The following is a 22,249-nucleotide window of genomic DNA, read 5'->3' on the forward strand; positions in this document are numbered from 1 at the left end:
AAGCCAGGACACTCCACCCCAACTGAGCCCACTCTGGAAGAGGCACTCCCCATGGGGACATCCACTCCCACCTGCAGGGGCCCTGGCCGCAGGGCTGCTGTTACCCACCCACCCCTCGGTGGAGCTCTGAGACCGAGCCATCTGCACTCAGTCTGGGCAGGAGACACAGCCCCCTCTGCCCCGTCTGGCCCAGCCATCTGGACACTGGCCCTTAAGGGTGATCACAGGAGGGGTGCAGGGTGTCCTCCTCCATTCAGGGAGGAGGGAAAAGCCCCCAGGAACTCCATCCGCCCTGGGCCACCCCTAAAGCAAACATCTCAATGCACTTCTGATTCCGGTGGTTCCCGATCCACCAATGATTTTACCTGTTATTTCAGCAAATCAACGGATTCCAATCTGAAGTGGCAAAGAAAGCTGGGGCCATTATGGGAGGAGCCCGTCTCAATCCCCTTGTGCCCTTTTCCCAGGGATTCAGGCAGAAGGTCCCAGGACCCAGAACCCAGAAGAGCCCCCGCCTGGGCAGAGGGGTCGGGCGGTCAGCGCACGAGAATGAAGCCAGGCAGGCTGGCCCTGTGTGAGACAGCGGCTCTCCCAGGCAGCGGCCCAGCGGAATTCCTGCAGGGCGTCATCAGAGCCCAGCCTCCTGGGGCCCTCTGTGCCAAGGGGCCTCACTCTCCCCTCCAGCCACCCCAAGAAGAGGGGCCGCTCTCGCTTGGCAGGCTGGGGCCAAGGACAGGGGTCCCCCGGAGTGAGTGCCAGGAGGGCCTCCCTCTCAGGGGCGAGGCCCTCTGCCAGCATTGCCTGCTCCTCCCGACAGAGGCTAAGGACCATGTGGCTTCCCTCTGTGGGTGCGATGGGGCCAGGTCCTTCAGACAGGGTTGCCAGGATGGCTTCGTCTGCAGGTCAGGGGCAGGGACAAAGGCCTGTCCGCAGGGCCTGGTGAGGAGGATGCGGCTGAGAGCTACCGCCACAGATGGCACGCCTGCTGCCCCACTCCCCTAGTCTGGGGAAGCCGAGCATGGGGATGAAAGACGAACACAGCCTCCCACGGTGGGGCAGCGTGCACCGTGTGAAATATGCGGACAGCTGGAGGTGCCTGAGCAAGCTGCCCTCTCTCTCCTGGGCCGTGGCCCACGGGAAGCGGGAGGGGAGGGGAGGCAGATGCCCAGGACAGTCTGGGGGAATCCCTGAGCCTCACCCCAGAAGCTTGAGGCCATGACCAAACCAAAATGCCCGACCCCCCATGGGTGGGGGTGCCCCCAACCAGCTTCCCGGGTCAGTTCACACATAGCCAAGCAAAATGTAGAAACACCAAAGCATGGCTGATTCCCGGGAATTCCAGCCAGCCCACAACGGCCCAGTGAGGCCACACACCTGTTACCAACCAGGAGACATACACAGAGAGGAAAGGCCAGCCCTCCATGGGCACACAGCTGGTCAGGGTGGAGGTCGAACCCAGCAGCCTGGCTGTACCCTGGCCTGACCTGGAGCTGAGCAAGGGAGGCACACGCCCGGCTGCAATCCCCTCCCCAGTCTGTGTTCCCACCGCACAGCCCCACCCCGCACCCTGCCTGGGAAGCCCCTCTCTGGAAAGCCCCTGCCTGTCCATCTTTCTTCACCGGTACATTGAGGCCCAATCCACATCCAGACATCCAAGAGGCCCGCCCTGTCCTCTGCTGCCTGCCCAGGCCTTCTTGCTGTCATATATGTGTTTGGGTCATACCAAGACACATGATTCCTGCCCCACCGCTTCCTGCCCTGAAGCCCAGCACTGCCGGGTACACACTCCAGTTCCCTCTCCTGCTCTGCCCACGCAGCCCACCTCTGCCGCGCTCCAGCTGTGTGACCTCAGATAGATTTCTTGCCCATTCTGAGCCTGTGTTTCCTTGTCTGTAAAATGGAGATAATTGTAGCGCCTCCTAGAAGCGCTAGGTGGAATGAAGTAACTCTATGCATATAAAAAGCAAAAGCACTCCTCTATCTGAGCACACCGTGGATGCCCCATAAACAGTATCGAGTTGCCATTGACCGACGGTTATTTTGTATCAGGTGGTGGCAGTGGAGAAAGAACCAATGAGGCCCGGGTCCCAAAGGCACCAGGCTGAGGGACAGAACTGCACACACGGGGGCGGAAAGCTGGGGTCTGGTGGCTGCCGGGTCCCTGGCTCCTTCGAGTGCCTCTCCATTGCATGGTCAGCACGTCTGTCTCACCCCCCCTTTTACAGTGGCCTCTGTGCCCTTTTGCAGAGCACCAGCCTACCCTCGGTCTCTCAGGGAATGAGGCGCCCTCGAAACGGGTAGTGCCCAGTTGCAGCGGCAGCCAGTGCCAGCTCCATGCCCGGGGGCATGCAACGCGGTAAACAGATAACCTTGGCCCACTGGAGGCAAATCATTTACGTCTGTGAGGCCCTCAGAGGCTGGGTATGAGGAGGGTGGGTGGTGAAAGAGAAGTCTCCACCCCAGCCCCAGCTTGCTTGCACCTTGGAGTGGGCGGTGCTCCTGGGGGTAAGCGGGTCAGGAGAGTTTGGAGGTGGGGGTCAGAGGCATGATGGGCTGATGGGCTGAGCTTCCTCTAAGAAACGGGTGGAAGGGGTGGGCCGGGACATGGGCCTTGGGGGGACGAGGTTGGCGGTGGGAGGGAACTGGGGCTCTGTCAAGGAACTGGGGCTCTGAGCTTGGCGATGTTTCCTGCCAGGAGCCCACTTGTTAGAGGAAGGGCGACCTCGGCGGGGGCGGTGGGAGCAGAGCTGTCACTGAGGGAGGTTCAGACCAGCACAATGGGCAAAGGAAGAAGACCCAGAGGACCGACTGCTGAGGACAGGGGGTGAGGGGTCCAGGGCTGGGACAGAGCGGAGCTTATGGCCAGAGTGGGTGTCTGAGTCGATACCTGTGTTCACAGGTGATGAGTACAGCGCTGCCCTCAGCAGGGCAGGTGACTGATGGGGCTGCAGCCGCCTTCGCTGGAGCTGCCACAGCCTCGTTCTGCTCAGACACATCCCTGTCCCCTGCCCCCTCCGATCCTCCTCTCCCACCCCCTTTCTACCCCAAGGGATCACACCGGGTGTCACTAGCCCTTGTGTGGCCAGCGCCCATGTTCAAAGTGCCTGTGCTGTCCTCCAGAATCTTCTTTCTTTCCCCAGACAAGCACTTCCACTCCTCCAACCAAGCGAGAATGACCCTTCTCAAGCTGCTGTCCCCACCTGGCCACCCTCCTCTGGACACCCTTGGCGGGGATGCTCCACTCTGAGACGTCCCCACCCTACACATGCCCCTCACCCCTGGCTCTGGGCTTTTCTCTAAAGGGTCTGGGACGCGCCCGCTGCACCCGCGGCCATGTCTCCCTGCTGAGCACTCCCCACCCTGCGGTCTGAGCGGACGTGCCCTTCCAGACAGCTGTCAACCCCCTGAACTTGTCACGCGTCCCGCTGAGTCCCGCCCTGACTCAATGCGCAATCCTCTCCTGGCTTGCTCCTTTCCTGTTCTGGAGTCACAGCCGCTCAGCCCTGTGACCTCCCCCGTGCAGCGATGACGGGGGTCCACCTGCCCGTCACTCCTCCCAGAGGCAGCCACTGCTGTTCCTCAGAGTGGCTGTCCGCTGGCCCTCAGGGCTGCCTTTCTGATATTGCCGCCCAGCATTCCCTGAGCCCTCACCCTGTGCCAAATCCTCCATATTTTCAAGCTCATTCAATCCTCAGAGGAACCCGGAGGAGGTCCCCAGGTGTTCCCAGAGGCCCCGAGAGGGCGAGCAGCCTGCCCAGGGCTGCACATCTCGGAAGCGCCACGGTTGGCTTAGGCTGGGCTCTGGTGAGCTCCACCTTCCCGTCAGGCAGCCCGTCCTCCGGAGGCCCCGGCTCCTGCAGGGCAGACAACGACCCAGCCTTTGCCCCCGTCGTGAAGGGGGCTCCTGACGATAGCCGCCTAGGCCCTGGGCAGGGCTGTGATCTTGTGGGACTCACAAGAGAATGGAGGGGCACTGGCCATGGTGGGGCTCGGCCAAGGGGCAGCCAGTAGATCACGAGAGGCAGGAACAGCAACTGGAGCTGGACAGGGTACAGGACCACTCCTAGGCTCCATGCCACTCCGGGTCTGAGGGGGCTGCTTCCCGTCACGCTCCCGGCTCCCATACCCCACGCCTCTCCAGGGACAGGCCCACCCCTGGCCATCCACGAGGCAGTTCCAGCTGGAGCCCTGGAACCCTGAAACCTGGATAGGTGCCAGCCGACCTGTGCTCCCAGCCCAGCCCTGAGGAAGGCTGTGCAGCCAGACCCCACTCTGACCAGCACGGCACCCACGAGGGACGGCTGTCAGGAGGCCTCACTCCTCAGGGCCCGTGCACCCCCATTTAAGAGACGCTGGTCTTCCTCGGGCCTGCCAGGACTCCTCCCTCCCAGCACCCACCATGTGGAGAGACATTCGCATGCTGACTCTTTGCGGGCCAGACCACCAAGCCCTGCCTGCTCTCTGCGCTGCAGCCCCAGCACCCGCCTGGCACACAGTACATGCTCCGCGAAGAAACAAGGACAGAATCCATGATTTAGTTTGAGCTAGCGGGGCCCAGCAGGTCAGGTCAGGACAGGACCAGAGCGACTGCTGGAGAAGCACCATTTGGGGTTAAATTGCTTGACTTCCTCCTCATTTCTCCTCACTTTTTCTTTTTCTTTTCTTTTCTTTTCTTTTTTTTTTTTTTTTTTTTTTGAGATAGAGTCTTGCTCTGTCACCCAGGCTGGAGTGCAGTGGTACGGTACGATCTCAGCTCACTGCAACCTCCGCCTTCCAGGTTCAAATGTTTCTCCTGACTCAGCCTCCCCAGTAGCTGGGATTACAGCTGTGTGCGCCACCACACCCAGCTAATTTTTGTATTTTTAGTAGAGACAGGGTTTCACCATGTTGGCCAGGTTGCTCTCGAACTCCTGACCTCAGGTGATCGTCCGCCTCAGCCTCCCAGAGTGCTGGGATTACAGATGTGAGCCACCACGGCTGGCCTTCTTCCCCACTTCTAAGGGGCTCCTATACATCCCCACCTGGACATGGGGCTCTTGAGCAAGTTCAGACTGCACGACCCCAGGGAGACGACACCCACATTCCAGAAGCCTGTGCCCATGTGGTCCCCCGGCCCCATCATCATCCCTGCCTTAGGGATGAGCAGAGAGATCCTCAGAGAGGTGTGAAACGCACCCAGAGTGACACAGCAAGCCAGGAAGAGCCCACGGTCTTGCCCCCCGAGCCACATGCCCATCCAGGAGTCCAGGCTGGAGCCTTTGCTAAGAGCCAAGGGAACAGGATCCAGAGGCCCTGGCCCCTCGGACATTCCCCCAAGGCTTCAGGGAGGAGCCGGTCACTCAGTTTCCCTACCCACCCTCTCACCTCTAGCAACACACTTGCACATACCTGCACATGGACACACCTATTCACATATGCGCACACATGTGTCCGCAGGCACTGCCACGTACACACTCTGCCCTCCTCACAGCAAATCCCCACAAGCCCCTCTCCTGTCCCCCAGTTTGATGGGTCCCTGAGGATTCCCCAGCCTGGGAGTCCAGCCCTGGAAGCAGGACCCAGGCAGAAGGAACAGGACATGCCCAGCCCCTTCCTGCCGTCCCGGTCGGGGTCAGGCTTGGGAGTAGCTGCTTCAGTGCGGGGGAGGCGAGGGCATGGCTTGCTGTTGCCGGGAGAGGCTCCGGGGCCACAAGAGAGTGAGGGGGCTGGGGAGAACTGGGAGGTTCTGGATCAGCTGTGTGAGGCTGAGGATGGCGGCCCCCAGCCGCGAAGCCCCTGGACGTGCCAGGCTGGGGCAGTCACTCTGCGCCTCCTTGGCAGGAAGTGGAAAGAGCTCCTGGCGGGTCCAAGGGGTGGAGGTGGCGGTACCAGAGCCACTTCTGCCCCTGATCCTAGGGTCACATGAGGAACCCTGATGTGCCACTTGGGGCAGATGGCTCCCCAGAGCTGTGGCTTGTCCCATCAGGAGAACTGTGGGCAAGGCCTCCCCACCCTGGCCTGAACAGTACTGCGTTTCCCAGCCGCCTCCTGGGAGGCAGTAGAGGGGCTCTCTGCACCCCAGGGTGGGCCCCTGGAGCCACTGCACCCACGGCAGCAAGGAGACTCCCCCCGACTCAGGCCGAGAGGAGGCCGAGCCAAGCCCAAGCCTACCTTGGCTAAGCCTGGGCCCCGGAGGGTCGGTGGGGCCAGGTGGAAGTGGCCCTCGGCTGGCTCCTGGCTCCCGCAGGCGGGCGGTGGCAGCAGCGTCCCCGTCACCTAGGTGATGACATTGGAGCTGCGAAACTAGGCGGCAGCGTGGCTGGCGTGGAGCTGCAGGGCAGCTGGGGGCGGAGCATGGCCTGGAGCCCTGGGGCTGGAGACGGGCCTGAAGCCAGCACTTGCCGGCCAGCACCTGCCGCCTGCCACCTGGCATGCACGCGTCACCCTGCACCCCTACTCCCCCTGACCCTCCTCAAGGCGACCGACAGGGCCAAGCTCAGGGCAGCCAGGCCAGGGCTGTCTCCACCCAGCTTTGCACTCGTTTCTACTCCTCGTTGTGGACACTTCCAAGCACACTCAGAACTAAAGAGAACGGCCCAGGAACCCATCCGCCCATCCCCAGCTCTCATCACTCTGACCTCTGGCTTTTTGTTTCCTGGGGCATTTCACAGCAAATCCACCTGTGAGACCATCTCAACTGTAATACGCCAGTACATGCTTCCAGCAGGTAAGAACCTCTCTTTTAAAATATTAGGTCAAACCATGAAATTGCTGATAATTAACCGTTTTGGTCCTACCAACAACAACACACACACACACACACACACACACACACACACACACACGTGCAGCAAGTTCAGATAATTCAACGTTATATGCAGCCATAATATCAAATTTTGAATCCTTAATGCTGGTCAGAGGATTTTGAGGAGCCCTGCCCCAATTTTGGAGAGGGGAGTGTGTGTCGCTACCACTGTGTCACCTTCCTCTCCCACAACTGCAGCAGCATGGAGTGGACAGGACGAAAGGGACTTGGCCGACACAATGAAGGTTAGGATCTCAAGATGGAGAGATGATTCGGGATCTTCCAAATGGCCCGATGTAACCACTGTGTCTGTATAAGAGGGAGGAGAAAGGGCAGGGAGGAGAGAAAGTGCCACCTTGCTGGCTTCGAAGATGGAGGAAGGGGCCAAAAGGCGAGGGATGCAGGTGGCCTCTAAGCCTAGAGAAGGCAAGGAAACAGGCTCTCCCCAGGGCCTCCAGAGGGAGCGCTGGCAGCTGCACCACATCTTGATCTCAGCCCAGTGAGCCTGACCTCAGGTGTCTAAGCTCCAGAACCAAGAGAAGATAAATCTTGATCGCTATAAGCCACTAAGTGTGTGTCATTGGTCACAGCAGCCATAGGAGACTAACCAAATGCCACAAAACTCCAGCTTGGGAAACCTCTCTTGCAAGGATGTCCCCGTTGCCCGGGGGCCCTGGAACAGGCCTAGCACTAAATTCCGTCTGAGCAGAAACCCTGCAGGTGCAGGAGGCTTTGCCCGGTAATATGCACAGCTCACCACCACCCCGCCCAGGGACCAAGGGGCTGGCGTGTCTTGTCGGCACAGTCCGGAGGGATGCCTGATGCTTTTCTCTGCTCCCTGGGCAGGCAGGGGAGGGCCCATATCTGTGTTCCACACACGGCAGGAACACAGCAGGCTGCGCACTTGGGAAAGTGGCTCTCAGATCAGTGGCTGTTCCAGATGAAGTGGCAGCATGGCAGCTGAGGCTCCCCCACTCCCACTGCCCCGGGGGACACAAGCTGAATGCAGGCACATTGCTGCAGAGCGGCGTGTTTGTGTGCAGTGTGCGTGTGTGTTCGTGAGATATGGTGCAATGGGGGATGTGTGAGTCATGGAAAGAAAGTGCATTTCTGCCTACACACTGCACGGATGTGTGTCTACGCGCTGTACGGATGTGTGTCTACGTGCTGCATGGATGTGTGTGACAGCTACTCATAGCTGTTGGCTCCAGGAGGGGAAATGGCCCCTCATTGCAGCAGGGTGACTCTTTGGAAAGTGTACCCATGGTTCATTCTCAAGCGCACCAATCTGGGTTCCTTGGCTGCAGTGACCTCCTGGCACGCACCCCTCCTCCCCCACCCCTAGTTCATAGGACAGTGAGGGGAAAGGAAAGACCTGAACCCAGGGAGGCTGGTGCCTGGCTCCTCTCAACATCCTTGTTGGAGATAAAAGGTGGGTGGGTGACAGGAGGAGCGATAGCAGCTGGACCCTGGCCATAGCCATGGCCAAGTCTGTTCCCTGGTCTGAAGAGCAACTAGTACAGAGTGACAGTGCCATGAGCCCTGGGGGGACACTCAAGGGGGAGTTCAAGGAGAATTTGTGCACACCTGTGCACCGTAACACAAGGGTTGCAAAGCTATTCTCGAACTCTCCTGCCCTATTTTAAGCTGGGTGGTCCAGATGTGAACCATAGGGCAAGCCCTTGTTTATTTCTTTTTTCTTTTTTTCTTTTTCTTTTATTTTTTACTTTTTTTTTTCTTTTTTTTTTTTTTTTTGAGACAGAATCTCTCTCTCTGTCGCCCAGGCTGGAGTGCAGTGGCTCCCTCTTGGCTCACTGCAACCTTTGCCTCCCGAGTTCAAGCGATTCTCCTGCCTCAGCCTCCTGAATAGCTGGGACTACAGGCACGCGCCACCACGCCTGGCTAATTTTTTGTATTTTTAGTAGAGACGGGGTTTCACTACGTGGGCCAGGATGGTTTCAATCTTCTGACCTCATGATCCACCCGCCTCGGCCTCCTGAAGTGCTGGGATTACAAGCGTGACCCACCGCGCCCAGCCGCCCTTGTTTATGCCTATCAGGCAACAGCTGGAGAGGGGACCGTGCGGATGTGTGCACTGTCTGTTTTCTGCGGCTGCCATAACCAATGACCACACAATGAGCAGCATAGAACGAGACAAATTTGCTCTCTTACAGTTCTGTATGTCAGAGTCCGAGATGGGTCCCAGGGAGCTAAAACTAAACTGTGGGCAGGGCTGGTTGCTTCTGGAGACCCCGGGAGAAAACATTTCCCCTTCTTCCTGTCTTTGGGGGTCCCTGGGAGAATCCCTACTTCCCTGTCTTCTCTCGGTTCTGGAGGCCCTGGGACAATCCCTACCTCCCCGTCCTCTCCGGCTTCGGGAGGCATATTCCTTGGCATGTGACCCTTTCCTCCATCTCTGAAATGCATCCCTCCAACCCCTGCCTCCATCATCAGCTCCCTCTCTCACCCCTCTTGTGGGGCCCCCTGATGACACTGGACCCACCTGGATCCTGCCAGATGGCCTCCCCATCTCAAAATAGCTGAATCACAGTCCCCTTTGCTGTGGGAAATAACATAGACACGGGTTCTGGGGATTGGGACGTGAAGACCTTTGGGGACCCACTTTTTTTTGCCAGCCATAAATGTCCCTCATTGAAAAATGTGTTTTCTGAGCCCTCTGTTTGGGGGTCAGTCTGAAAGCCGCCCTGGGAGAGACACCCGCATGGCACTGAGTCGCGTCTGCTCAGATAGAGCACCATCCCCACCGCCAATGCTTACTTACTTCCGAGCTGAAGGGCTTCTGGGACGGTCTGTTCCTGCTCAGTGAGACACACAGGACAGGCCTCTCTGTGGTCAAAGGGCACCCTGGCCTGCAAGGCCAGGGAGGTGGGCAAGAGGTGGCGGGGAGGGAGCCAGCAGAGGGGCCATTAACAGCCCCCCGCCCACGCACCCACCTTCACTGTCAGACCCCTTCCTTTCTCCCCACAACTCTTCAATATTTGCCAGCAGGCCCCTCTGTGTGCATCGATGAGTTCCTGAGGGCATGCTGCAGAAGTGAAACTGTCAATATGACCCATACGTTACGCCCCACCCAACACACCAGGCACCATTTTAAGATTTTACATTCATTAGTGTGGGAGACATAGCAAGACCCTGTCTCTAAAAGCAAGAAACAACAAAAAATAAATTAACTGGATGTGGTGGTGTGCGCCTATGGTCACAGCTACTCAGGACACAGGCAAGAGGATGGCCTGAGACCAGCAGTTGGAGGCTGTGGTCAGCTGTGACTGCACCACTGCACACCAGCCGAGGCTGCAGAGTGAGATTCTGTCTCTCTCTTTTTTTTTTTTTTTTGAGACAGAGTTTTGCTCTTGTTGCCCAGGCTGGAGTACAATGGTGCGATCTCGGCTCACCGCAACCTCCGCCTCCTGGCTTCAAAAGCGATTCTCCTGCCTCAGCCTCCCAAATAGCTGGAATCACAGGCATCTGCCACAATACCCAGCTAATTTTTGTATTTTTAGTAGAGATGGGGTTTCACTATATGTTGGCCAGGTTGGTCTCGAACTCCTGACCTGCTGATTCACCTGCCTTGGCCTCCCAATGTGCTGGGATTACAGGTGTGAGCCACCTTGCCCAGTGATTCTGTCTCTTAAAAAAAAAAAAAAAAAGACTGGGCACGGTAGTTCATGCCTGTAATCCCAGCCACTCAGGAGGCTGAGGCAGGAGAATCACTTGAACCTGGGAGGTGGAGGTTTCAGGGAGCCAAGATCATGCCACTGCACTCCAGCCTGGGTGACAGAGAGAGACTTTGTCTTAAAAAAAAAAGAAAAGAGAGACAAACCAAAGGACCCAGGGGTCAGAGAGTTATGAAACTTCAAAATACGAATGATTTACATGCACCCCACTCATATCAAGTCTTTCCGGTTTTAAAGTTCTGTTTTGCATAAATTACTAACCGTACACTCATCGTCAAGAAGTTATTTCTGTTATTCTAATACTTTCAAAGACCAGATTGACCAGCTGAACATTAGACAATGAATTCTTGGAGTTATACTGGCCTCAATCTTACAACGGTGTATTTTGCTATTTTTATCAGAATTCATCATTTTCATATTAATCCAATTAGCATCCTGTTTACCAATACCTCGTTTTTTAATTTGCAGCTTCCTTCTAAAAGCTTGGGGGGACTTTCACAACTCGATCTGTCCTCCCTCATTACTGCCAAATAATTAGTCAAGGAGCCGTCCCTGATCAAAAATTAAGAACCCAGAAGCAAGTTGGTGCATGCCTCGCTCCAGAAGAAAACATGACAGGAGACTCTTGTAATTATGAGGGGACTGGTTGGTAGTCACGCTGCAGCCGGCAAAGACTGTGATAGCAGGAAGGAGAGACCTGCACTGAATCGTGAGCGTGGCCAATCACAGCTCATTAACTAGCTTGGAGTCTGCATCTCCTGTTTAACTGACAAAGACTGCAGAGTCTTTCTTCTGTAATTTGGCGGCTGACTCCACCCTGCATTGTACATGGTGCAAATTGCGAGGACCACAAAGAGGGGATGGTGAGTTGCCTTGCGCACTGAATCGTGCACCTTATCTGGGTCATCGGATTCATAGGAATCACCTGCCTCTAAAGAGGGAGCACATCTTCCCTTTGTAGCCTGACAGCATCTGGTAAGGGTGCCTGGGTTTTCTGCAGAAGAGATACCCCTCTCTGTGGCCCAGCTGAGGCCTCCACAGACTCTACAACCCTGGCCCCCCAACCATCTCACAGTCAGGAAGGACCCACACTGGAGCAAGGCTGCTCCCCTGTCCCCTACAACCACCAGGACCCAGTCCGGCGGGTGGGCACCACCCAGGTGGACCCGGAGGCCAGGAGGCTGTGGAATAGAAAGCTGCGGGTCTGGCTCGCGTGTTTCGGCTGGTGGAGAAAATGGAGCCAGGCAGTCACGGCTAAGATCACGGGAAATGGTGCAGTACGGGCGAGCGGGAGCTTCCCTGCCCTCTCCAAAGGACCCAGTGAAACACGGCACCTCTCCTGCAGGAGGGGCAGCCTGCCCCCTCAGCCCAGCCTTCCCAGGTGCCACCCCCAACCCTGCCTGACACCTCAGAGCAGCAGGTGAGCAATTAGAGCCCCCACCCCTCCTCACAGGCACCCTGAGCCACGGGGGGCCTGCCAGCTGGTACTGGGCAGGGAAACAGGTGGGTCCTTCCTATCCAATGCAGCGCCCCTGGCAGGGGGACACACCCTGGGCTGGGTGGGAGCCCTGCCAGCTCAGGCCCCACATCTGGGCTGGTAGGAGGGTAGGAGTCGTGATGCCCAGGGGCCCGTGCCCAGACTGGCAGGGCAGAGGGGCTGCACCAGCCTCACTTGGGCACCTCAAGTCTGTCAGTGCCACCCTTGGGGGTTCTCAGGTGTGGTCCCATAGGCAGCTCAGATCGAGCTCACAGTGGGGATACAGCAGCGGCCTCCCCAGAGAGCCTGTGGCATGGAGGCAGGTGGGCCGGCCACGACCCCCAGGGTACTGATTGGGCTCAAGACATACCACTACCCCAAAAGCTGGCATGGTGGCATCTGAGAAGCCAGGGAAAGCAGGTACGCTCTCTCCTGCTCCCTGTCACCCTGAGGCAGGCTACGAAAGAGTTCTCTGGTCTTCCTCTGAATTAGGTCACAGACCCTCATGTGCCCTAGACCCAGAGGAAAGGAAGACCAGAGCCTTCAGGCCTGGCCCCAGCCCCTGGTTCAGGATGCCTGTATCCTTTTTTTTTTTTTTTTGAGATGGAGTCTCGCACTGTCGCCCAGGCTGGAGTACAGTGGCGCGATCTCGGCTCACTGCAAGCTCCACCTTCCCGGTTCACACCATTCTCCTGCCTCAGCCTCCCAAGTAGCTGGGACTACAGGCACCCGCCACCACGCCCGGCTAATTTTTTGTATTTTTTAGTAGAGACGGGGTTTCATCGTGTGAGCCAGGATAGGCTCGATCTCCTGACCTAGTGATCCGCCCGACTCGGCCTCCCAAAGTGCTGGGATTACAGGCGTGAGCCACCGCACGCAGCCACCTGTATCTTTTCATCACACTCCACGCTGTCCACACCCCACAAACCCAGAAGGAAAATATGCAGAGTTCCCCAGTTCGATGGGTGTTCCATTCTCAAGGCTGCTGTGTCACATGGAACTTCTCGTAAATAAGCTTGCACGGCCCTCTTGTTAACCTGTCTTTCATTACAGGTACGGCAGCCTCCAGGCTCGTGATAAGCAGAGGGTCCTCTTGTTAACCTGTCTTTGTAGGTGCCGCAGCCACCAGCCTCGTGAAGAGGAGAGGCTCCTTCTCTCCTCAGGCGTGGGTGGCCCGGCCTGCAGCTGATCTTGGTCGCATGAATTGATCTCCCAGGCTTCAGCCTCCCCATCTGTGAATGGGACAATGATCACTGTTTCCAGATAATGGTCAGCAAAGCCCTCATCTGTATGATGCCACTGCAGTGAGGAAAGCGCCGCCCTCAGATTACTTACGCCAGTGCCCAAAGGGCAACGCATGGGCCCAGAGATGAGTTTCTCTTATAAAAGAGAATTTCGTTTTTCTCTGAGAGCCCTCGGAGCTGCTGGAAGAGGCAGCCCCATGCTGTCTTCACACTGGGGACCCCTCCCTGCGCTCCCCAGCCAGGTCTGTCCTGGGGCCTGATGGGGAGCTGATTCCATCTCCAAGGCCTGTAGAGGCCCCTCTAGGCCCCCTTGCAATGTCCCCTCCACAGCCCTGACACCTGCGTTGGGGCTCAGGACGCACCACCCCACCCCAAAACATGGCTTGAGGGGGCAGAATGTGCCACCCCAAACATGCCTTGGGTATATCAATTATTTCGAGTAACTGCAGACACAGGAGTGACTCTGCCCAGCTGCCTGTCTGGGAGAGAAATGAAAGACATTTCCATTTGTAAAGGTCCCTCTGCCGGGAGGAGAGCGGCTCCAGGCAACTCTCATCACCTGAGAGACGCATGTCCGCATGACGAAACCACCTTCATTCACCAGGCAACTCCCCTGCTATAGCTGGTTCAGCCTGCAGCAGCCCCACAATCCCGTATCTTCCTGCAGCTGAGGATTACACAGACGCCTCCGCCATCTGGCCCCTTCCCCCAGTTTCATCTTCGTGTGGGACTCTCATTTGTGGACATATCATTAAAATGGGTTTTCTCCTGTTAATCTGTCTGATGTCACTTTTCCTCCCTGCAGCCTGGTGACAGGAAAGGACCTCCGTGGCTGGCCTTACTCCCTGTGGATGCCACAGCTGCGGGATCCTGGGGCCCCAACAGAAGCCGGTGAAGAAAGAATTCCTGTGCCAGCTGGTGCCTGGTCTCCACCTTCAGGGGCTGCTCAAGGAGAGCGGTAATTTGGGGCAGCAGGAGGAAACATGGATGTGAACTAGTTCTTTTTTTTTTGAGACAGGGTCTCACTCTGTCACCCAGGCTAGAGTGCAGTGGCACCATCATAGTTCATCTCAGCCTCAACTCCTGGGCTTCAAGGGATCCTCCCACCTCAGCCTCCCGAGTAGCTGGGAGACAGGTGGGCACCACCACACCCAGCTAATTAAAAAAAATACAAAATACAAAATAAAATAAAAAATATATATTTTGTGTATATATATAATACATATATATAGTGTGTGTATATATACAATACATATTTTATATATATATATACATACAAAATACATGTGTGTGTATATACAGTTTGTTGCTCAGGCTGGAGTACAGTGGTGCAATCTCAGCTCACTGTGACATGAATCTCCCTGGGCTCAAGGGATCCTCCTATCTCAGCTTCCCGAGTAGCTGAGACTACAGGCATGTGCCACCATGCCTGGCTAATTTTTGTATTTTTTGTAGAGACGGGGTTTTGCCATGTTGCCCAGGCTGGTCTTGAACTCCTGGGCTCAAGCGATCCGCTTGTGTCAGCCTCTCAAAGTGCTGGAATTACAGGCATGACCCACCGTGCCCGGCCAGATCTAAGAGTATTTCAAACTATCTAACTTTCTGCATTTCTCTTTGAATATTTCATTGTTACTTTGATTAAATGAGAATTAAGTATTATTTCATAATGATCTGGGATTCTATTTAATCAAGTGCTTTAAACCTTTTGATATTTTGACAACTTTCCAAAATCACACACTCTAAATTAAGTCTTTTTGACCCTGAATTAACGTTTGGGATTTCCTAGATTGGCCCCTGGAATATCTCAAAAGGATCTATTTTCTCTCCTTATAAAAACATAGATTATTTTGCCAACATTAAAGGGAAAATTTTTTTAAATAAAATAAAAAGATATTAAATAAATTGGGCTTATTTGATCAACTAAATTTGCATGGAAGCACCGTAAAATATGAAGTGATAATTAACCTTCTCTGGGTGAGTTATATTTGCATGGATATATATTGATATAAGAGTTCCAGAAATTATACGAAATTCTTAGAAATCTGATACATTCTATATTAGTTGTAATTCTAGTTATTATGTGAAAGTATACACCACAGGAATAACCAAACTTCCTCATCAGTTACATTGTAATGATCTCATCACATCTTTAGCCAAGGCCATTTTAAGCCTTTCTGTCATACACAGTTAACTGTTTGGCTCTGGTGCTTTCCCGAAAGCTTTTGCGAGCAACTGTAATCCTAAAATGTCGTGTCTTCGAGAAGATTTCATGGGGAAGACTTTGACCAGTACAGGTTTCTGATACATTAAGATCACACCACTGGATGGCAAGAATTTCCAGAATGTAAATGAAGAAACTATTTATAACTTACAGCATTCTGGTACATTATACTTTTGTAAGCAAAATTGAAACGATGACTTTTCTCCTACCTGATCTCTCCAGAATCTGGAAACTATTAGCATTTTTATTTTTATGGCCATAGAGTTATTTGCTTAAGTTCAAGATGAATCTGCTGCCTTGTAATAGGAAACAATTGGAAATATTGGTTAGCTTACCAAGTGTTTGGAATATCATATTTGAGAGTGATGTGCATAAAATCAGATGTGAGTAGCTTTAAGGAACTAAGGTTGACTTTATGGAGCCAATGAAACCCGTTGGAGGAAAACAAAATTGCCCTTGTACCTGGATTAAAGGGCTTCTGCGGCCTCATAGATTGAGGAAAGACTGTCATTTTTTGGCAGTAATTCTCAAGAATATGTTGGGAACCTTGAGAAAGAGGAATCCACCCAAATCTATAGGTATTGCAGGTGAAGTCTGATATCAAGTCCTTGGCTTGACTTCTTAGCCTCAAGAGGCTTTTGAAAGCCTAACCTGAGATTTCTTATTAAAAGTTCCAGAAAAGCTGACCTAAAGAAAGCCTAGCTGGCCACTTACTATTCTTGCTGCACTTGTGCAAATAATCAGGCCAATTTTAATGAGGTTAGACTTATTTTACAAACAAATTAATCTGACTAGGCTGGGCACAGTGGCTCACGTCTGTAATCCTAGCACTTTGGGAGGCCGAGGTGGGTGGATCCCGTGAGGTCAGGAGTTCAAGACCAGCCTGGCCAACATGGCAAAACCCTGTCTCTACTAAAAAAAAAAATAATAATACAAAAATTAGCTGGACGTGGTGGTGCATGCCTGTAACTCCAGGAGGCTGAGGCAGGAGAATCACTTGAACCCGGGAGGCAGAGGTTGCAGTGAGTTGGGATCTTGCCACTACACTCTAGCCTTGAGCGACAGAGTGGAACTCTGTCTCAAAAATAATAATAATAATCTTACTCAGATTATTTTTAGTAGAAAGAGAGGTGATGTAGAGAGAACATATATTTCAGTAGAAAGCCATATTGTGCGCCCCATATTAGATTCTTGTCCTGTTTAACGTCTTTAGGGTTTCGTTATCTATTGATGTCTATAAACTGGACTGGTTCCTGATGTTTCTAGTTTCCTCCAGTATCTGGCTGCAACTCTCCAAACTAACACTTTCAATTTTCTCCTACCCTTCTTATTGGAATCACGAAGAACAAAACTGCCCTTTGCCCAGAAATCCTGCAAACTGAAGCTGGACGACCTGAAATACTCATCAGCGAGATTACCACAAAGCCCAGGTGCGAAGGACCCTCATGCCTGTTGCTGCGCGGGCCACCCAGACATCACCAGAGACCAAACTGCAGAAGATGCTCGGAGCCCAACATCTACAAACCTGCCCCGCCACAGCCCCCAGGCTCAGAAACTGGTTTTTAGTCAGCTCCAATGATTAGCTTTTTTTTGTTTGTTTGTTTCCATAGAAATGCCTCTTCAAAGCATTATGGGACAACACACCAACCCAGTTTCTGTACCGTGGAGCTTCTTAGGGAAGTTTCAGACTAGGAAACAATGGGGCTCAGGACACATCACCCCAAAATATGACTGTAGGAGACCAGAATACACCACCCCTAAATATGACTGTAGGAGACCAGAACACGTCACCCCAAAATATGACTGTAGGAGACCAGAATACGCCACCTCAAAATATGACTGTAGGAGACCAGAATATGTCACCCCAAAATATGACTGTAGGAGACCAGAATACGTCACCCCAAAATATGCCATGTTGACATGTTGATTACTTTGAGCTAAAAGCAACTGAGAACCAGCCAACAGAAAAAAAGCTCTTCAGCTCCCTTAAATAAAGTATAAAACTCTCTTTTCTAAAGAAAATTGACATCTGTAAAGGACATTTTCATTAGCAATGGTCTGTGTGCCAGGAAGAGAGCCGCGCCAAGACGCATTTTCTCACCATGAGACTGATAGCTGCACCACGAGGCAGCCTTTATAACAGACCTTTCCTCCCTCACCTTCTCCTCATTTGTCTCTACCGCTCCCCAGAAGCCCAGGCCCCCTTTCCTTTCTGTCGCTGCGGACGGACATCTGCACTGCTCCCATCTGGCTACTGCTGAGTCTCCTGTTTTTATGGCACTTCCGGGCGTAGGCACAGCCTTAAAACTGTTGTCTCTTGTGAGTCTGTCTTTTGTCAATCTTTTATTGGCAGCCTAAGAACCCAATAGGGAAGAGGGAGGCAACTTTCCCCTCCCCTCTCCACAGCTTGCTCTTTGGGGAACCCGATTTAATCTCCGAGGCCCACGGAATCTTCCGGCCACTGTCCATCTAGTGTTCCCCATGTCCCCTCCACGGTCCCTGCTCCATGAGACCTGCCTTCCGTGCCCTTGCTCTGGCCCCAGCTGGGCCCTTCCTGCCACCTGGTCTCTCCAGGCCTCGCTGGAGGCCACCACTGGGACGGCGTCTTTCCTCTGTCCAACTCCCTGAGAGGTGCCTCTGCAGACCCTTCCGCGCAGACTGATGCCCCCCGACCTTCTGTAGCACCCACGGCCAGGTCCAGGGCTTGGGCCCGGGTCTCGCCTCTCCCGGTGGGGCTTCTTGTTCAATACGTGTCTGGTTTCTCTCCCTAACTGGGGGCTATGCGGCCCAAGCAGTCCCCAGGTAGAGGAGCTGCTGGAGTGTGAGGAGCAGTCTGTTTGTTTTCCAGGATGCAGGGGCTGTGGAGGAGGCGCCAGGCGGGAGGTGCTGGGGGAGAGGCGGGCTGCCCATCCCGGCCTGTGCCCAACCCTGACCTTCAGTGTCCAGGTTCCCGATCCTCTTCCTGAAAAGAGGAGTGTGGCTTAGACCAGGCTTCTTCCCCATTTGCGCCATGGCCCCTGTAGCAGCCTGGGGAATCTCAGACGCCTTGTCCGGGAGAATGTTTTAAATACATGAAGCAAAATACACAGGATCACGAGTTACTGAAACATAGCCACTCTAGTGGGTTGGATGCAGCCTCCCGGAATGAGCCTCAGAATGTGATGTTATTTGGAATCAGGGTCTTTGCAAACACCACTTAGGTAAGGGTCTCAAGATAAGATCATTCTGGATTTTCCAGGTGGGCCCGATAGCCAAGGACAGGTGTCCGTCCAAGGGACAAAAAAGGAGAGACACACAGGGACACAGAGAAGGCCATGGGGAGATGGTGGCAGAGACTTGGTGGTGCATCTGCACTCCCGGGAACCACAGGATGGCCGGCAGCCCCCAGATCCTAGGAGGGAGACGAGAGGCCAGCCCCCTCTCAGAGCCTCTGAGGGAACCCGACCCTGCCCACACCTGGCTTCAGATTTCCTGCCTCCACAACCATGAGACAACACTCTCTATTGTTTCCAGCCACTTAATTTGTGGTCATTTGTAACAGCAGCCTGAGAAAACTTAAAAAGTGACCCTAATATTTAAAAAGCAAAGCTGGGAGGTGATCATATGTGTGCTCATTTGTTCATACATTAAGTCATAAGCCTGAGAGCAGATCTAAATCACCGCCCTAATTGCAACTGAGTGACAAGCACAAACCACTTTTTAAGATGCTGCAGCAATTACAGGACACCACGAAAATATCAGTGGCTCCCACTGGTGAGGTCACAGGTACTGCTATGACTGTAGTTTGCTGCCTACATTCAAAACTGGAGGAAATGCTGAAATTTGCTTTGAGGTTAATACAAGGTACCATTTTTCCCCATCCAGGCTCACAGCACCCTGGACTCTCTACCCCTGGCTTAGATGGTCTGGAAGGGCCCTTCCGGCATGAATGTTCCATGGTCCTAGGTGTCTGGGGGCCGTGTCTTGTATTTGCAGCGGGCCTGAGCCACCGGCAGACCCAGGCAAAGGATGGTTTGGCAGCCCCAGTCCCAGCTTCGTGGTCATAGCTGGAGTCCCCACTCCCGTACTTTGCAGCTGTGTGACCCTGTACAAGTAGAATAGCCAGTTGAAGCCTCAGTTTCCTCCTCTGTAAATGGGCATAATTATAGTATCTACCTCAATGGCCTATTGTGGGGATTACAGGGAAAAAATGTAAACTTTTTAGCCAAGTACCAGCTCACAGCCACCATGGGCTAAATGTGAGTTATTACAGGAAACATTAAAAAACAAGAGTTGGGCTGGATTATCTTTTTCTTCTTTGGGTCTCTGATGTGCAGCTTGTCCAGGAAAGGAAAGCACTTTGGATGAGCAAGTGTTTAGCCTGCAAAGAAATACTGAGCACAGAGTGGACTGCCAGGGGGCAGGCAGGAAGTCTGTGAACGTGTGCATATGTCTGTCTGAGCCCACTTTGGTATAAGCTGTCTTACACTCAAACGCCAATGAGCAGAGGGATTTTTTTTTTTTTTTTGAGACGGAGTCTCGCTCTGTCGCCCAGGCTGGAGTGCAGTGGTGTGATCTCGGCTCACTGCAAGCTCCGCCTCCCGGGTTCACGCCATTCTCCTGCCTCAGCCTCCTGGGTAGCTGGGACTACAGGCGCCCACCACCAAGCCTGACTAATTTTTTTGTATTTTTAGTAGAGACGGGGTTTCACTGTGTTAGCCAGGATGGTCTTGATCTCCTGACCTCGTGATCCGCCCGCCTCGGCCTCCCAAAGTGCTGGGATTACAGGCGTGAGCCACTGCGCCCGGCCGAGCAGAGGGAATTTTTAGAATAAAATACCTTCTGCACGACCCACAGAGAAGGATTTTCGAGGCATCATGTGTAACCCACTTAAGAAGGCAAACTTCTAAGAAAGCCATTGTGTGTTTTCGTTATACACGAGTGGATGTTGCCAGCTACAAGTGTGTTTTGTGTATTTGTTAAAGAAATCTGGGCAGAACATGGAAGTACTAAATACTGGTAGGCGTAAGTGATCACTCAGCCTACTTACTGGTGATAAAACATCACATTTAGAAAACTTTCACCACATTCAGATACAAATAACACAGGAATTCAAAAGAAAAGTAGGCATTATTGTCATTTAGTAACTCATCTCAGCTTTTTTTCTTTTTTTCTTTTAAAGCAAAATCACGAGGAAATAACATACAGATATTTAAAAAGGTTGCCTTAGCCCTCCCCACACTGGAAAACAAAGGCAAGCCGCAAAATGGCAGCTCGTTATATGAAACACACACCAAAAGTATTTTTTGTGTATTTTTTTGAGACAGAGTCTCGCTCTGTTGCCCGGGCTGGAGTGCAGTGGTGTGATCTCGGCTCACTGCAACCTCTGCCTCGGCCCAAGTTCAAGCGATTCTCTTGCCTCAGCCTCCTGAGTAGCTGAGACTACAGGCACCAGACACCACACCCGGCTAATTTTTGTATTTTTGGTGGGGACAAGATTTTGCCATTTTGCCCAGGCTGGTCTCAAACTCCTGATCTCAAGTGATCCACCCGCCTCGGCCTCCCAAAGTGCTGGGATTACAGGCGTGGGCCACGGCGCCTGGCCTTAAAGGATGTTTTGAAGACTTTTTCTGACTTTTTGCCAACCCAGGGTTCACCGTGTATGCGATGTCACTTTGGTGTGCTCGGAATCTCAGGGTTAATACCGCCGTTGGGCAACGGCAGGGCCTCGTCCGGGTTCTGGAGTGGGTGTGCGGCTCCTCTCTCGGCCCTCAGCCTCTTCACTTCTCTCCACTTTAGCTGTGCCTTTCACATGTGCTCGGTGTTATCAATCCATTCTTGGACCTGGGTGGGGCATGCCCTATAAATAAATACTAAACCAGGCATCCTTGCCCCAGTGCATACTTCTGACAGATGCCATCAGCTTCCACCCACGCCTCGGGCAGATGCCTGCCTCGCTGCCATCCCTCCTGCCCTGGAGATACCTACCAGATACTAAGGAGCCGGGTTTCTCCCCAGGGCTCCTGGCTTTCCCAGCTCTGGAACAGCACCTGGGACCCGAAGGCATCGTGTGTGAGGACACTGAGTGGGTGCCAGGCACTCTCCCAAGCCCTTCGGATGGCACCTCACTGACTGTTCTCCAAGCCTCTGAGGCAGGAACTATTATTACCCTACTCTGCAGATGGGTAACCTGAGGCTCCGAGTGGTTAAGTGACTTGCTGGAGTAAATGGGGAAGAGGAGATTTGAACCCCAGCATTCTGACTTCCACACTACCCCATTAACCACTGTGCCAGACCAGCTCCTCCATGCCACTGGCCTTCGGGATTTGGAGACAGCTACCTGTTCACTGTAGCTTTCACGAGAAGGACTGCAAGGCAGGGCTCACATCCCTGGCCATTCTCGGGTGGCTGTGGTGCATAGACAAGCCCCACTCAGGTCCGCCTTCCACTCACCCCAGGCAACCTCTGACTGACAATAGGCAGCTGCCACACTGCAGCCTCTGGCACCAACTTTTTATCTTATTTTATCTTATTTTTTGAGAGAGTCTTGCTCTGTTGCCCAGGCTGGAGTGCAGTGGCATGATATCAGCTTGCTGCAACCTCTCCATCCCAGGTTCAAGCAATTCTTGTGCCTCAGCCTCCCGAGTAGCTGGGAGTACAGGTGCCTGCCACCATGCCCAGCTAATTTTTGTATTTTAAGTAGAGACTGGGTTTCACCATGTTGGCCAGGCTGGTCTCGAACTCCTGACCTCAGGTGATCCACCCACCTCGGCCTCCCAAAGGCTGTGAGGGATGACAGGCGTGAGCTACCGTGCCCAGCCAACGTTTTATCTTATTTTAAAAACTACA

The 22,249-nt window shown here is 53.7% G+C and overlaps 1 protein-coding gene across 6 annotated transcripts in view; it reads right to left on the reverse strand.

The window, feature by feature from the left end:
* The window catches only part of TP73 (tumor protein p73), an 82,780-nt gene that overhangs the window by 58,854 nt on the left and 1,677 nt on the right, over positions 1-22,249 (reverse strand). Inside the window, exon 1 of one of the 6 annotated variants that reach the window (XM_054443024.2) lies at positions 17,581-17,832. The exons of 3 other annotated variants lie outside the window; for them this stretch is intronic. The gene's annotated coding sequence lies outside the window, so the exon portion shown is untranslated. Of the gene's footprint in view, positions 1-6,150; positions 6,173-9,566; positions 9,693-17,580; positions 17,833-22,249 lie in introns of those variants that run through there. 2 more of the 6 variants (XM_054443034.2, XM_063660205.1) reach the window with 2 other exon arrangements.

The sequence above is a fragment of the Pongo pygmaeus genome, chromosome 1 (assembly GCF_028885625.2).
Source record: "Pongo pygmaeus isolate AG05252 chromosome 1, NHGRI_mPonPyg2-v2.0_pri, whole genome shotgun sequence".
Taxonomy (NCBI): domain Eukaryota; kingdom Metazoa; phylum Chordata; class Mammalia; order Primates; family Hominidae; genus Pongo; species Pongo pygmaeus.